Raw genomic sequence first — 15279 nt, 5'->3', positions numbered from 1 at the left:
TTAGGTCATAAGTCCCCCAGAACTTAGAACTACTTAAACCTAACTAACCTAAGGACATCACACACACCCATGCCCGAGGCAGGATTCGAACCTGCGACCGTAGCAGCCCCGCGGTTCTGGACCGCAGCGCCAGAACCGCACGGCCACCGCGGCCGGCTCTCTCCAAAGGGCAAGTTCAGAGCTCATCTATAGCGTGCAGTGAAACTAAAATAATTATCTCGCCAAAAGTACTTAATCTAGCCACATCAGAATTTTAATTATAGATACTTACCTGTGTGCTGATTGCACAATTAAATTGAGAGCTTCATCTGCCATAAGTGAATGAAGCAATTAATTACTTAGTAACTTGAAGTGGTGCTCTACTAGCCCCAGCTGCTAGTCAGGAAGACAAATTTTGTCGGCTGCACTTTCGGCGGACCACACCATGGCTATATAAATAAGAGCGCTGCGAGATAGAGGCGGGCCCCAGTTCTCTTCTAGATTCGTAGCAGCACGCACTCCATGTCAGAAGCCGCGACGCGTCTGTGCAGTTGCAAGGAACAGCCTTGGATGCCATATTACGTAACTCGGTATGCACGTAACAATGAGTTCGCATTGTGATAAAGTGTTAATTGCAGAACAACCTCTGTGATTTATTCTCAGTTTGCATATGTAGTATTTTCATGTGTCACCACAGGACAGACCTTCTACTATTACTAGCGTGGTGTTTGATGACTATTAACATTAAATTTTGGTGAGCACTCACTTTGGACATTTACATCAATAATGATTATTGAACAGGTTTGTTATCTAAGGATAATAGGATCCACACAATAGACTCTGAACAACTCTGATAGTACAAGAGCTGATAGTAGCATTTCTTGGGTAAACTTTTGTCTGGAACTTTATGCTTTATCGTTTTCAGAATATACTGAAAATTTTTATAGTAAATTGCATTTTCTATGAATCCCAGACGGCATCCTAAATCCTCAGCATAAGGAACTTCAATGGTCAATAACTTTATTTCTCCATCAGAGATCTTTAATTACACACTGAATTTCAATTATAGGCATCACGTTTTTGCTAATCACTTTCTGGTTGCCAACATTGTAGTTAGAGAGCCTGTGTTGAGAACGGCAACAATAGAAATTTTCCACCCGCCACCCCAAAGCCTCTGACATGGCCAACTGATTCCACTCATGTTGCTTGTGTATAACGTAAACCGAAAGACTTTAAGATAATTTGGCTCAGCATCCATCTAGTTTTGAAAAAATCACTTGTTCCATTCATGAGACACAATCAACTCAAAATTGACAGGACTGGTAGATAATTAAAAACTGAGTATTTTTCATCAACACATATAGGGCCTGCAAACACATATTTTCCTAGAAATCAAGAAAAAAATTGTTATGATTTCTGCCTGTGTACCCATAAAGTAAAAGCTTTTCAACCAAAGTGCCACTGGCGAAGTGGCCGAGCCATCTGGCAGGGGAGCAGAGAACCAGTGATTGATTCTCAAACGCATTCTGCAGTTTATTTTCTTTTTTCTGCATTGACACTGGTAGGAATAACAGGGTTACTACAGTGATCAATAAAGACTAACAGAAATGTCAGTAAATAAATTTTTCAAATGACTTGGAACAGTAAATACTTAAGATTTTAAGCCTCACTGTGTGAAAATAATTCTGAGTAATACCACTGTGAATTCATCATGACTGACAATAGACAGTCGACTGTGCAGTGTTTATTTACAGTGAAGGATGGTACAGAACTTTATCGGGATGTTCCACAATTGCAATGTACTTCTGGAAACCCAATGAGCATTCCACAACCATGCAGTTGTAACAACAATTCATAACATAAGTTACAATCAACTTTCAGGTGTTAATGAGTGAAAAGGAAATATTGATAAATGTAAAACAAGCCTGTTTTCTACCAAATGTTCAGAAGGAATTATGTAGTTGCACTTAAATTGCATTATTAGATATCCTTGGTGCCATGAGTACATTTGCTTTGAATGTTTGTTTTACATGTAGCAACAAAGTAAAGTAAGGACATGTAACAGGGTAAATAAAAGGGCACAGTAAGGTAACCATGATTAAAAGTTTAATTCTTTACTAAGTCGAGTCATTTGAGATATTTATTTGTCTACCTTGCTATTATTCCTTATTATCTTATTGACTCTCCCATTATCACACCACACATGACAATAAAAGATACCGACAATTACACACCATTAACTTTAGGGGTGGTTTTCTCAAAAACAGAGGGGTCTTGAACCAAAATATATTACAGTCTTGCATTTAGATTTTACACAAGCAATCTGCCAATTGGTTGGCTGTGCCAGAGGCCTCCCATTGGGAGTGCGCTGCCTTGGGAAACTACATACTCCTGAACAAAGCAATCAGACAGGAAATCACCAACAAAATATTGAAAGCACCAGTCCTTGAGGAAGGAGTCTGGATGACACAGAGATGGTAAAAAAGTGTTCAGCTAAAACCTGAGCATTTTCTTTAGGCATGCCCACCAGGACTCCATTTCTCAATTAGGCAATAATGTGAGGTTTACTGACTTTGCCTGAAATCTGCCTTATTGAGTCCCCAATTCATGTAGTGGAAGAGGGCCGATTAATGGAAGTCACAAATTTCTACCAGGAGTTCCTCTTTTCATTTCTTTCATATCTTGCCTTGCTTGTGATCTCACAAACTTGAAGACATGGAGATTTTCTGTAATTGGATGGTGGGACGGGCTGTCATCAAAGGTGGTTGCTAGAGCAGGAAATGGAATTGACAGTAGCTCATTGGATCAAACAGATGATAAGGCCCCATGATCTCCTGGGCACAATCCTATTGTTTAAAGATGGCCTGCAGACAGTGTCACAACCAGTTTGCCCTCTGAAACATCAATTTTGTAATCTCCTGTTGGCACTCTCCAAGTCAGTAGGTGGCCCACACCAGAAAGTGAGCAATGGAGTGCATATTTATGGCCACTTCCCACTAAACTGAGTCTGCAATAGATGGGGAGCAAAAACACATGTCAATGGCTGAAGATGACCCTACAGCTGTAAAAAACTGTGTCACCTAACTTTAGTTTAAAAGGCAGACACACTATGAATGGGTAAGGTGCTGAATAATTTGACCCCTGGAGCAAGTGGTAGCCAATGGTTCATGAGATGGAAGAAATAAAGAACACACTGTGATCTCAACTGGTATGACACATTTCACTGCAACTGCTTGTATGGTCATGGTAAGAGGGACAGGAGAGGAGCAGCATCTGTCATCAATGAAAAGAACTACCACAGCCTTGGCCCTGTCTCCAGTAAAATCATCTTTACTGTAGATGTTAGCCCCTTAACTCAGATGTGTCAGTGACTTTAAAATAAGTTTCTTGCAAGCAGATGGAGATCGGTCTCTCCTGGGCCAGTAGCTATAATTTTTTCAAATGCACTTGGTATCCATTTAAGTTCCATTGTAATATAGAAAAACATGTCGGAGCCATCGATTAGTGAGTGTTGTCCTTGTCCCTCTCCCTCAGCAGTGATGGTTTACCTGAGAGATCAGGGGAACATTAGATGGTGCCCAGCTCTCCAGTTCCTCCATGTAGATATAAGTATCTTCGACCACACAATCATCGGAAAGGGAGAGTGCTTGGTGATCCAATGATTTTGCTGCCACTTTGTTCAATTTTGAATGACTTTTTGTGTGGCATTGTTTTTACTTGTGGGAAGAGTTCATTGTATGGGTAGAGAGGATGGCATAGTGAGCCTGTGATGGTGTGCAGTAGCATGTGGCTGAGGTTCCAAGTCAGTCATTGATGGCTTCCAAATGGTTTCTAGTCAAGTGTAGCTTTTCTCCTCAGGTACACTGACAAGTGCACATACTCATATTTGAATTTGTGGTCTGGGTTTGTTTGAAGGCATCACACTTGCTGATTCGATTCATAAGGGCTGATGCAAAAGAAGTAGCAAACGTTACATGATATACAGCACTGAAAGCTTATATAGCTTCGCCACAGGGTACGCGTCTCATAACTTTCAACTCCTGAATTATCTTTTCTCATTATGAACTCCTCACTCCCTGCTTCAAACTAAGTGGTCTGTGGAGCAGTTCACACATTTCAGAGGAAGTGTACAAGAGTTGCCCGATTCGTGATCTGAGGCTCCATGATCTCCACAAGTAGACCTCCCGCTACATGCCATAGTGGTATGACCAAATCTTTGATATTTGAAGCATCACATTGGGTTTGGAACAAACGGCTGAACATTTGAGTTGGATATAGGCTTCAAGAATATGTTTAGGTAATTATGGAGTGTTGAATTTTAAAATAAACATTGCAGTTTTTTCCAAGAAGCCATTGACTCTCCTCATATAGTTCTGCACTTTCACGATTCACATGTTTTTCCACTCTTCACTTAACTTCTCAGAGTCCATCTCTACTATATCAAAATAGGTAGCCAGGCCATTACAGATGTTAAATGTGCTATGCGGGTCAATCACAAAAGGGTAGTCACCTAGGGCCTTGCATCCCAGAATCTTGGATACTTGGTGTGACATGACGGTTTCATCTAGAAGTGTTTCATTATGAAGTCGTTTAATGCTTTTTAAGGACCCAGCAATACCCTCCAATGCCTTGTGAATATAGAAAGGGGAGACCTTCTCAAAGGTTCCCTCTGCTTTCTTGATTAGCACTTAAAGGGGAGGGGGGAGGAAGGAGCTAGTAAAATTATATTAGCGTAATTCTAACAGAGAGAATAAGAGACATGTGTGGAATGGTACGTCATTCACATCAATGATCTTTCCATCATTAGCCCTGTCCTCATGTTGTCATCATTTCAGTAATTGTATATTCTGTTACTACAAGGGTATCAGTAGGCTCAGGGGTGTCTGTTGAACAAACGAGCGTAAGGATCTTCTGCATGCTAAAGTTTGTTTCTCCATGTATATGCTGAACCAGTTTGTGGTTTATGTTCCTCTGTATTATGGACTTCATTCTACTGGACAGATTTTTGTCTTCTCCCCCCTCCCACCCTCCACCCTCCACCCTCCACCCCACCCACCCCCCCTCTCTCTCTCTCTCTCTCTCTCTCTCTCTCTCTCTCTCTCTCTCCCTCTCCCTCTCCCCTTTCTCTCTCCCCCTCCCCCACTCCTCCCTCACCTCGAACCACCGGGGGAGTTTGTAGCACAAGATTGATGTGTTAAAGGAATTGCTGTCTTCATAATGCTGATATCAATATCTTTTTCTTCCCTGAAGATTCCTTCTTCATAGGAGCAACTGGCACAGGTGCATATATTGGCACTCTGTTCCTTGGAATTTCTTTCTGTGATATTGCTTCACACTTATTTCAGATTTTGCACAAACCAGAGCTTGGTCTGAGGTAGCATGTTTACTACACTGACCAGTTCTCAGACTTTTGAAATGCACTAGTTGCAAGCAAGATTACATTATGGCATGTTTCACTGTAAAACTTTTTTGCCAATTTTAGAGTTTATGGCCATTTTTCTAGTACATCAGTAACATTTTCTCAAATGTGTTCTACTGTACCTTACTGTAACAAAGTCATTGTGTCACAATGAATTTCTTTAGTTTATTTATTTCAGAGCACTAAAGTCTTGTGCTCTTCTATTGGACTGGAAGTTACTACCACTGAACAACCTCTTCCAAGCCACTGGAAATGATTAAATATTGATTACTGGGTTTTACATAGTTTTGACATATAGTTGAGACAAAACATTCTGTCCACAGAGAGCCCTACATTCCTATGTAAACTGAACACAACTGTCATATAACATACTTTTCACCATCCATTCACTTACTTAGTTTATGGTTCAAATGGCTCTGAGCACTATGGGACTCAACTGCTGTGGTCATCAGTCCCCTAGAACTTAGAACTACTTAAACCTAACTAAACTAAGGACATCACACACATCCATGCCCGAGGCAGGATTCAAACCTGCGACTGTAGCAGTCGCACGGTTCCGCACTGCGCGCCTCGAACCGCGAGACCACCGCGGCCGGCACTTGCTATGTGGATGGATAAATCTTGATCTTCAGTCATGATACAATTCCAGCTAAAGAACCCTTGGTTCGTCCAGTATCCCCAGACTGGAAGAAAACAATTGAGTTGCTCCACTCAGCACAGCCCCTGGCACAAAGGAGAGGGTGGGATGGGGAAGTGTACAGACTACAGCATTACACTGCAAGAAACATTACATATTGCAACACTAGCAAGGTATGTTTAATTCTGCTATACATCAAAATAATACACTGAAGGAAAAAAATCACAACACCAAGGAGGAGTTGTGTGAGATAACCAAAAGTTGGTAGGCATGTTTCTACATCTGAAACATGACACCTATTCAAATTACATGACAGTCGCATAAGAGCGCTAGTAGTGCCACTAAGAGGATGCAAATCAGGTTTGCTTTAAATACTCACTGTAACAGTCATGAGCATCAGTTACCTCTGAGAATGGATGTCCTTAGTTGATGTTAGTCAAGAATGCCTTTAAGGTGACAAAGAAACCATTATGAACACCTTAATGAGTTTTAATGAGGCCTTGTAATAAGACAATGAGAATCTGGATGCTCCTTCTGCAATATTGCAGAAAGATTGGAAGGATTGTAACCACTGTACAGGACTGCTGGCAGTGGTGGTCACAAGAATTATATGGTCGCAGACTGGGTTCCAGACAGTCATATAGAACTACAGAGAGGGAAGCCTTGACTGCAAAACTGTGCACCAATCTGGTGATTCGATCTGTTGTGCTGACATTCATAAACAGCATTCCACAGCGCATTTTCCAACAAGATAATGCTTGCCCACGTGCTGCTGTTGTAACCCAACATGTAACCCGACATGTCCAAAGTGTGACAAGTTGCCATGGCTGCTCGTACGCAGACCTGTCTTCAACCGCACACATATGGGACATAATTGGATGACAACTACAGCATCATCTATGAACAGTATTAACTGTCCCTGCAGTGAGCGACCAAGTGCAACAGGCATGGAACTCCTACTCACAAATAGACATCTGGCACCTGTACAACAAAATTCATGCACATTTGCATGCTTGCATTCAACATTTTGGTGATTGAAGTGGTTTAACGCACTAACATTTCACATTTGGAATGGTTTGTCTCACACTTACATTAACTTGTGATCTTCCAATATTAATCACTTACATGTGTTTCCAGACAAATATGTTCATGAAATTTCATTACTCTGAATTAATTATTTTTTGGTGTTCTGATTTTCTTCTTCCACCAGTGTGTATTTGGTATCTTGTTTTTTTTGGACATGTCCAAAACAATAGACATCATTTTGATCCTGCAGCCACTATGAATCACGACACAAAGGGATTAAAGACATTAGCTGTCAATGGGCATTGATTTAAATCAATGGGGAACATTGAAAGTTTGTGCTAGACCGGGATTCAGACCCAGGACTTCTGCTTACCAGGCAGATGCACTGACCACTGCACCATCCAGACACCAAGTACCCTAGCACACCTCCCATCAGTTCCAAATTCTCAACTTATCCAACACTGCTGATGTAGCGTTCCTTGCCCATTAGTCCCATTACTTGCAGTGTTTTGCAAATTCTCGTATGAGATTGAGCATGGTGTGCATCCACACTGTCTCACAGTCTGTCCTTTCCCCACTGATTTAAATTAGTGCCCATAGGCAGCTAATGTCATTAATTCCTTTATGTCTTACATTAACATAAGTTTTCCATTGTTTCTTTTCATCATTTCACATAAATGTAGGGGGATTACTTCAGCAAGGGTAATAGAGATTCCTCCTCCTCCTCCTCCCTTGTAATGTAATACAAGTAGTATAAACCACAATGTACTAATATCAGTTACTCAAAAACATTTTGAAATAAATATTTGAAACCACATCACAACACAAGTGTCACTCTAGTGTTGTCAAAATATATAGAGGAACTTGTTTAAAATGGAATTGTATGGGACTAAAATAACTTTCCAAATTGGACAAGTTCTCAGATTACACAAAACTCATTCACTAGGCTACATAAAATTTGTCTGGTATCATGTACACAAGTATAAATCTGAAATTATGCATATACATACCTTCACTCGCACACAGTAGATGTTCATTTATTGTATACTGAACAACAGCACTCAACAATATTACACTAACTGATAGATAATATGGCATTTCCTTATTTTCACTCTAACTTTAAGTGTGTTTATTGTTGTATGTACATACACACTATTCCCATGTTTATTTGCTTTACATTTCACTTTTTTCACCACATATCAAGGAGGGTGTTTGAATTTCCTGTTCAAAATTGTTTCTTCTGCACAATATTTTGCACTATACAACAGTTCTAACAGCTTGGGAGACTTTGAATGTGCTGAAAATTGCAAAACATCTTTTATGCATGCAATAGCTTCTTCAGGCGAATTAATTTTTCTACAGATGTCATTTTGCTGCTCTTCTTCTTCCTTTGTTTCTCCCTGACCACCTTCCGTATTGCAGATTTCTATTAAATTTGTTGCTGATGTAAAAGTGGAGTGATTTGACAGAAAGCCATCACAGTGAATGTAGTCATCCACACTGCATGAAATGTTTCGCATGTTCATTAAGTCAACAACTGCAGCTGCATTTTCTTGAGCTTTGATAGTTCTGAAGCAACTGGTTCTGGACCTCCAAACCCCACTTTAAGCACTTGGTAACAGTTTCAGGCTTTACTTCCCTTACTGCCAAGCCAATCCAATTTACTGTAACACCTTCAGCTTCTTCGACACTAAGAGACATTTAACAATCACCTACAATGGTACTTGAAAGTGTAAATAACCTCTGGATCCATGGATTTTGTGAAGCTGGTTGAACCTTGTGGGAACCGAGCCAATTTCACATTTGATAACTTGACTTTCAGGTGGCAGGCAGAGTCACCTAAGAAAATGAGAACTTGGTGATTTCCTTTTTACATTTTGGCACTGAAAGAGCCCAGCCATTCTTCCATAAATCCATCCAGCATCAGTGCCTTTTTATTGTTTCACCATGAAACTGGAAGCTTACTGATGTCTACGTTTTTGAAACAATGTGGTTTTGCTTCCTTTCCAATTATCAGTGGCTTCTTCATTTTACCTAACACGTTTCCACACAGCAGTACAGTGAGCCTTTCCTTGGACATTTTTCCACTAATGCACTTTTCACGTTGAATTGCTAGAGATTTGGAGGATGGTGCACAACAAAACTGTCCTGTTTCATTGACACTTCACAAGTCTTTTGAATCATAATTTGCAATTAGGTTGTACAGTACGGTCTTTGAATTCTGTTGCTACATTATCCGACACATCCTCAGCTACCTCGCACACAGCATTCCACACCATGTTGTGCTTAGCTTTGAAACTGTCCGACCATCCTGTGGGTCCCTTAAATTCTTTATTTCCAAGCTCCTTGGTGACTTTCAGTGCCTCACTCTGCAATGTTGGTCCAAACAAAGGTAAGTTTTTTCTTGTGCACATACAAAACATTCCCACACTCTCTCATTAATTCCTTCATTTTCAGTCTCCTTCACTTTTCTTTTCATTTTCACTCATCCTGTATCCTATCCTTCTTTCTTAAAGTATCATAAATTTACGTTTTACTGCATTTGAAATGCAACATTATTTCGCATATAGAGAGTTTGTCATTCTCATGCGACTCATTTACCACAACCTTTCCGTTAAGTTTAAGTGACAAATACTTTTTGCCCAATATCATTTGTCACATAAAGTGTTGTTAGTCAACTGAAACAGGCACAAAAGAATGCAAGTAGTGCATTTCTTTCCAATGTTTAACCTTGCCAGACAAAACTACTGTTTAAAGGAACAACATTCACCTCTTTCATTGAATAGATTACAGCAGACTGTAAATGTACAACAATATTCCACTGTGCACCCATGTGTGTCAATAATAATGCAAAATGAGAAAGGCTGACAAACTGAGTGCTCACAAATGAACCATTTCCTTTGATGTGTCAAAACTGCGCACTGCACAGAGTGGCGTGACTTGATGTCCACACCTGCAGTGCTGTACTGCACTGCACCAGACCTCTCTTCTAGATCTTGCACAACTTAACACATTGACAAGGCTGTAAAGTCTTTGTGCTAAAAGGAGGGTCCTTGTAGAGTCAGGAATAACATGCATACTGTAGTACAGTAGTACTGAAGAAGGACTTTTCCACATTGTACAACGAATTATCAATCAAGTCTTAAAATTTGCATTCCATTTCTGTGTTAGGTACGTTCCACTTTAAATAAAAAATTAGCACATACAATTGTATTGAATACATTGGGACTGAAATACCTGTACAGCCCGGCCAGATTTCTGAATTATACAAAGTTCTGCCTTGACCAACTTTTACTGCACTTCCAAAAATATCACAGTAACGAAGTACTGTTATTATGACTAAGGATATCCATTGTCCCTAAATGTACAACATGTTTGGGTCAATTATTATCAGCACAAATAGAATTATGAGTGAAAAATCTTTTAAATTAACCAGCCACATATTTTCGCAGAAACTGTAGTGTAGTGGTTATGACACTGGACTGTTGCATGGAGGGATGCGAGTTCAAAACTCACCTGAACTGTAAAATTTTAATTTCTATCTTCGATTCGAGTACATTCCAGAAGTACCCACAAATGTCAAGAATCATTGTACTGGAATGTTCTGTACCTGTACATAGAACATGTTTGTTCTGGATAGAACCAGTTTGCTCCACAGTCTTGTACATGCAAGTGCTGAATAAACCATTGTTAAGTGAAGTTAGTGTTCATCATTCATCTAATTACACTTTCTTCTATACGACATTATTCTGGTGGAGACGCTGGGTATTGGAACTTGTGATAGCGCACATTATTGACGACACAGTGGCTCCCATCAGGCCACAACAGAGCCGCCATTTACATGGCGAGAAACCTGAGTTTGAGCCATATTCAACAGATCACAATCTATTGGAGACACAAGAAGAGGGTGTTACAATGACAGTAACTGTGTGCCACCACATGAGACATCCTTCCAGGTTCTCCGGTGATGTTAGCCAAGACCCAGACAAGTTGCTGAAGGTACATGAACGTATAGCCAAATTTAACAAATGGGATGACACTGTGTGTTTGGCTAATGTATTTTTCTACTTGGAGGGCACTGCCAAGCAATGGTAGAACAACAAGGAGACGTTCGCAAGCTGGGAAGTATTCCAGGCGGAACTGCACAAGTATTTCGGCAACACATTATGGTAGAAGTGCAAGGCTGAAGATAAATCACAGGGCAGGGCACAGCATCCAGGAGAAACTACAGCATCCTACATTCAATACATCTTGGAGCTGTGTAAAATAGTGGATCCTAGAATGAAGGAGGAAGATAAGGTTGCACATGTCATGAAGGGTGTTGCTGAGGACGTGTATCAAGCCCTACTCATGAAGGAGATTTCGACAGCAGACGACTTCATAAAATGGTGCCAGTACATCGAGACAATGCATCAAAAAAGAATTACATGCAAAGTTTGAACGGCTTCTAAATGTCATATTGATTTCTGTGATGGAGAAAGAAACTGATTTCACATGTGTTCTTCATCAGATAGTGAGAGAGGAAGTTCAGAAGGCACTTGGATTGCATGGAGAGCAAAAAACTAAGACACTTCAAGAGGTCATAAGGGAGGAAGTGGAACAGACATTGAACTCAATATCTCATCCTTCATTTCCCTTTAAAATGGTGAAAAAGTTGAAACCCAGGCAAAGTTACGTTCCTACAATGCCGCAAGAGGAACCTGTTTGGGCACGAAGAAAGGGCCCAGGGTAACCAACCAGTATGTTTCCGCTGCGGACGACCGTGACATGTGGTGTGCTATTGTTGAGACAGGTGGCGGATATTTGATGATGCCTGCACCAGAACACAGCAGACTGGTTTAGCTGACACCAACTACGGGACAACGAAGATGAACAAGAAGATGTGGATGCAGGACGATGTAGGTCACCATCGTCACAAGCTAGCCACTGGAGAGGACAATCCCGAACATGCCGATAAAGGTCTCCATCGCCATTTAGAAGCTCCAGCCGATCACCAAGCCGCCGCAACCTGGAAAACTAAAGGGTGCAACCTTCCTTGGAGGTGAGGTCACCGAAGAGAAAATTACTCCACCGTCGATCACTACAAAAATGATACGAAACTACGTCAATGTCCTCATGGATGGTCAACCAGACCAAGGTCTTGTGGACTCAGGACCATCAAATTCAGTCATTTCAGAGAAGTACCAATACCAGTTGCAGGAAACCGTATTCGTCGACAACAAAATATCTCTGCTGAAGGTAGCTAATGGGAAATAAGTAAAACCTACAGGAAGGAGTGTCATTCGTGTGGGTGTAAGTGGCCATACACAGCTCTTAGAATTCATCATCTTACGAGAGTGTAGTCATAACGTCATTTTCGGATGAGACTTTTTGAAAGCTTCTCAGGCAATTATAGATTGTGATCACTCGATGATTATGCTAGATGAGATGAGATACTGTGGACAGGAAATTGCACATCCAAGTTTGTGGAGACTGTGTGTGCTGGATGAAATCATTCTTGCAGTTAGCACTAGAAAGGTAACTGTCATGTGTCATGCCATGCACCAACCCATGGCTCTTGTAGTGGAATATAAGAGAAGCATACCACTGAAGAATAATTGTGGATAGTAAATTGTTGCCGAGAACTGCAGATCCTTCCAAGATGCATGTGCATAGCAAATGCTGAGCCATTAATTGCAGAACAGCTGAGCATCATAGAAACCTCCGGTGCCGAGTCTGTGGGTGAAATTAGCGCTACCACGAGACAAAATCTTCTAGCTCGACTATCACCAGATCTCACTGAGGAACAACAGAAGAAGCTACTTGCCTTTCTTCAAGAGTTCTCTGAATGTTACAGTCCACAGGTGAAGAGCAAATTAGACAAATCAATGGTGAAACACTGGATTAGCACTGGAGACCATCAACCAATGAGCCAGAGAGCATACCATGTGTCAGCAACGGAACGTTGAACAATTTGCGACAATGTAGAGAAAATGATGAAGAATGATATCATTCAGCCTTCGCAGAGTACATGGTCGTCACCAGTGGTCCTTGTCAGGAAGGATGGCAGTTGGCGTTTTGCATTGATTACAGGGAGCTTAATAAGATAACTAAAATAGACATTTACCCTCTTCCACGAATTGACGATACACTAGATTGTCTGAAGGCGGCAAGTATTTCTCAACCATGGACACGTACTCAGGATACTGGCAAATGGGAGTAGATGAGCCTGAGGGTGAAAAAACTGCATTCATCACCCCTGAGGGCCTGTATGAGTTTAAGGTAATGCCGTTTGGTTTGTGTGATGCACCAACAACTTTTGAACGGATGATGGATAATCTTTCAAGGCACCTGAAGAGGATGATGTGTCTTAACTGTGTCAGAGGATGTGAAAGGAGAATTTCAGTTAGTTAATGCATTACTTTGCAAGAAAAACTTTGATCCATTTGGAAAGAGGTGGCTACCAGCGATTCCTAAACACATGCACTTAGATGTTCTACAAAAATTCCATGACACACCTGAGGCCATTTAGGATTTATTAAAACATACAATAGGATCTGCAAGAGATTTTTCTGACCAGGTTTATTTAGGAGTGTCCGTCACTATGTGACGCATTATCAAGAGTGCCAGAGGAGATAGGCACTGCCTCATAAACTGCCCGGCCAACTCATACCAATTCCACCAGCCGAAACACCTTTCCTGCATGTTGGGATTGACCTCCTCGGGCGATTTCCAAAGTCTTCTAGTGGCAATAGATAGATTATTGTTTGCACAGATTATCTGACATGCTATGTCATTACAAAAGCCGTGAGAACAACTGAAGCATTTGAGGTAGCCAAATTCATCATTGAAGACATTGTATTAAAACACGGTGCCCCAAGATCGTTAATTACAGATTGAGGGAAAGTTTTCCAATCAAATCTTGTGACAGAGATAAACCGTCGGTGCAGCATTACTCATCACATGACGACTGCCTACGACCTACAAACTAATGGGCTTACTGAATGCCTTAATAAGACCTTGGCCAACATTCTATCAATGTTTGTCAATGTTGAGCAGAGCAACTGGGATGAGGTGCTACCTTTCGTGATGTTTGCCTACAATACTGCCAAGCAAGACACCACAGGACTTATGCCATTTTTCCTGGTGCATGGGCGTGAGGTGACTATGATGGACACTGTGTTTCTGTTACATCCTAATGACGTGGACGTGGATGACGATGACGACAACGAAAACAACGATGACATCAGCCAGGTGTTAACCAGAGCTGCGAAAGCTCGGAAATTAGCTCGGATCCACATGCTGCAGGCTCAAGAAAACAAAGGTATGACACGAGCCACTGCACTGTTGTCTACCAGCCTGGTGACCTCGTCTAGATCTTCATTCCTGTTCGGAAGGTTGGTCTCTCTGAGAAGCTCCTCAGGTGCTGCTTTGGACCTTATAAGGTTGTAAAACAGTTGTCTGATGTTACTTATGAAGTTGAAGATTTCAACCCTGACACAAGATGACAAAAGATCAGAGACACAGTCCAGTTCCTTCAAATCAAGCCCTATAAGGATCCTGCAATCCAGGGTAAATTCAAAGCTCCAGCGACAGGCAACAAGCATAAAGGTGAAGAAGAGCATAGTGACAAAGGAAGTTCTAAGAAGATCACCGCGAGGGTGAACATCAGTCATCGGGAGTCGGAGAATGCAGGACCAATGACTTGTTCCCGAACTAGGAGAGCATAACACAGAGACGCTGTTCTCTTAAGGAGGGAGCAATGTCGCAGAAACTGTGGTGAAATGGTTATGATACTAGACTGTTGCATGGAGGGTCATGAGTTCAAAACTCACCTGAACAGCAAAATTTTATTTTCTATATTTGGTTCTAGATGTATTCAAAAATGTCAAGAATCATTGTACTGGAATGTTCTGTACCTGTATATATACCATATGTGTTCTGCCCAGAGGCAGTTTGCTCCACACTCTTGTATTTGCAGGTGCTGCATAAACATTCGTTAAATGAAGTTAGTGTTCATCATTCATCTAATTACACCTTCTACGCGACAATATTTAAGAGAGATTTTAAGAGTATTTGTTGCTGAAACTAGTGCTACTAAATACAGTCTTCTAATAAACCGACCAAAAGGTCTGTTAACACAGTGTCAAACAAATCTAAAATTTATTGCGAATGTTATTCTGTATCATTTTGTTAGCCACTTAAAGTTCTCAATTACTGGGATGAAAAAGTATCAGAG

The 15279-nt window shown here is 41.0% G+C and overlaps 1 protein-coding gene across 2 annotated transcripts in view; it reads right to left on the bottom strand.

Moving 5' to 3' along the window:
• LOC126297739 (E3 ubiquitin-protein ligase HERC2) overlaps window positions 1-15279 on the bottom strand; it is a 752343-nt gene that overhangs the window by 581284 nt on the left and 155780 nt on the right. The gene's annotated exons all lie outside the window — the stretch shown is intronic.

This window comes from Schistocerca gregaria, chromosome X (assembly GCF_023897955.1).
Source record: "Schistocerca gregaria isolate iqSchGreg1 chromosome X, iqSchGreg1.2, whole genome shotgun sequence".
In the NCBI taxonomy this organism is placed as follows: Eukaryota; Metazoa; Arthropoda; class Insecta; order Orthoptera; family Acrididae; genus Schistocerca; species Schistocerca gregaria.
The sequence above is the reverse complement of the archived record's forward strand: the minus strand, read 5'-3'. Positions and strand labels throughout refer to the sequence as shown.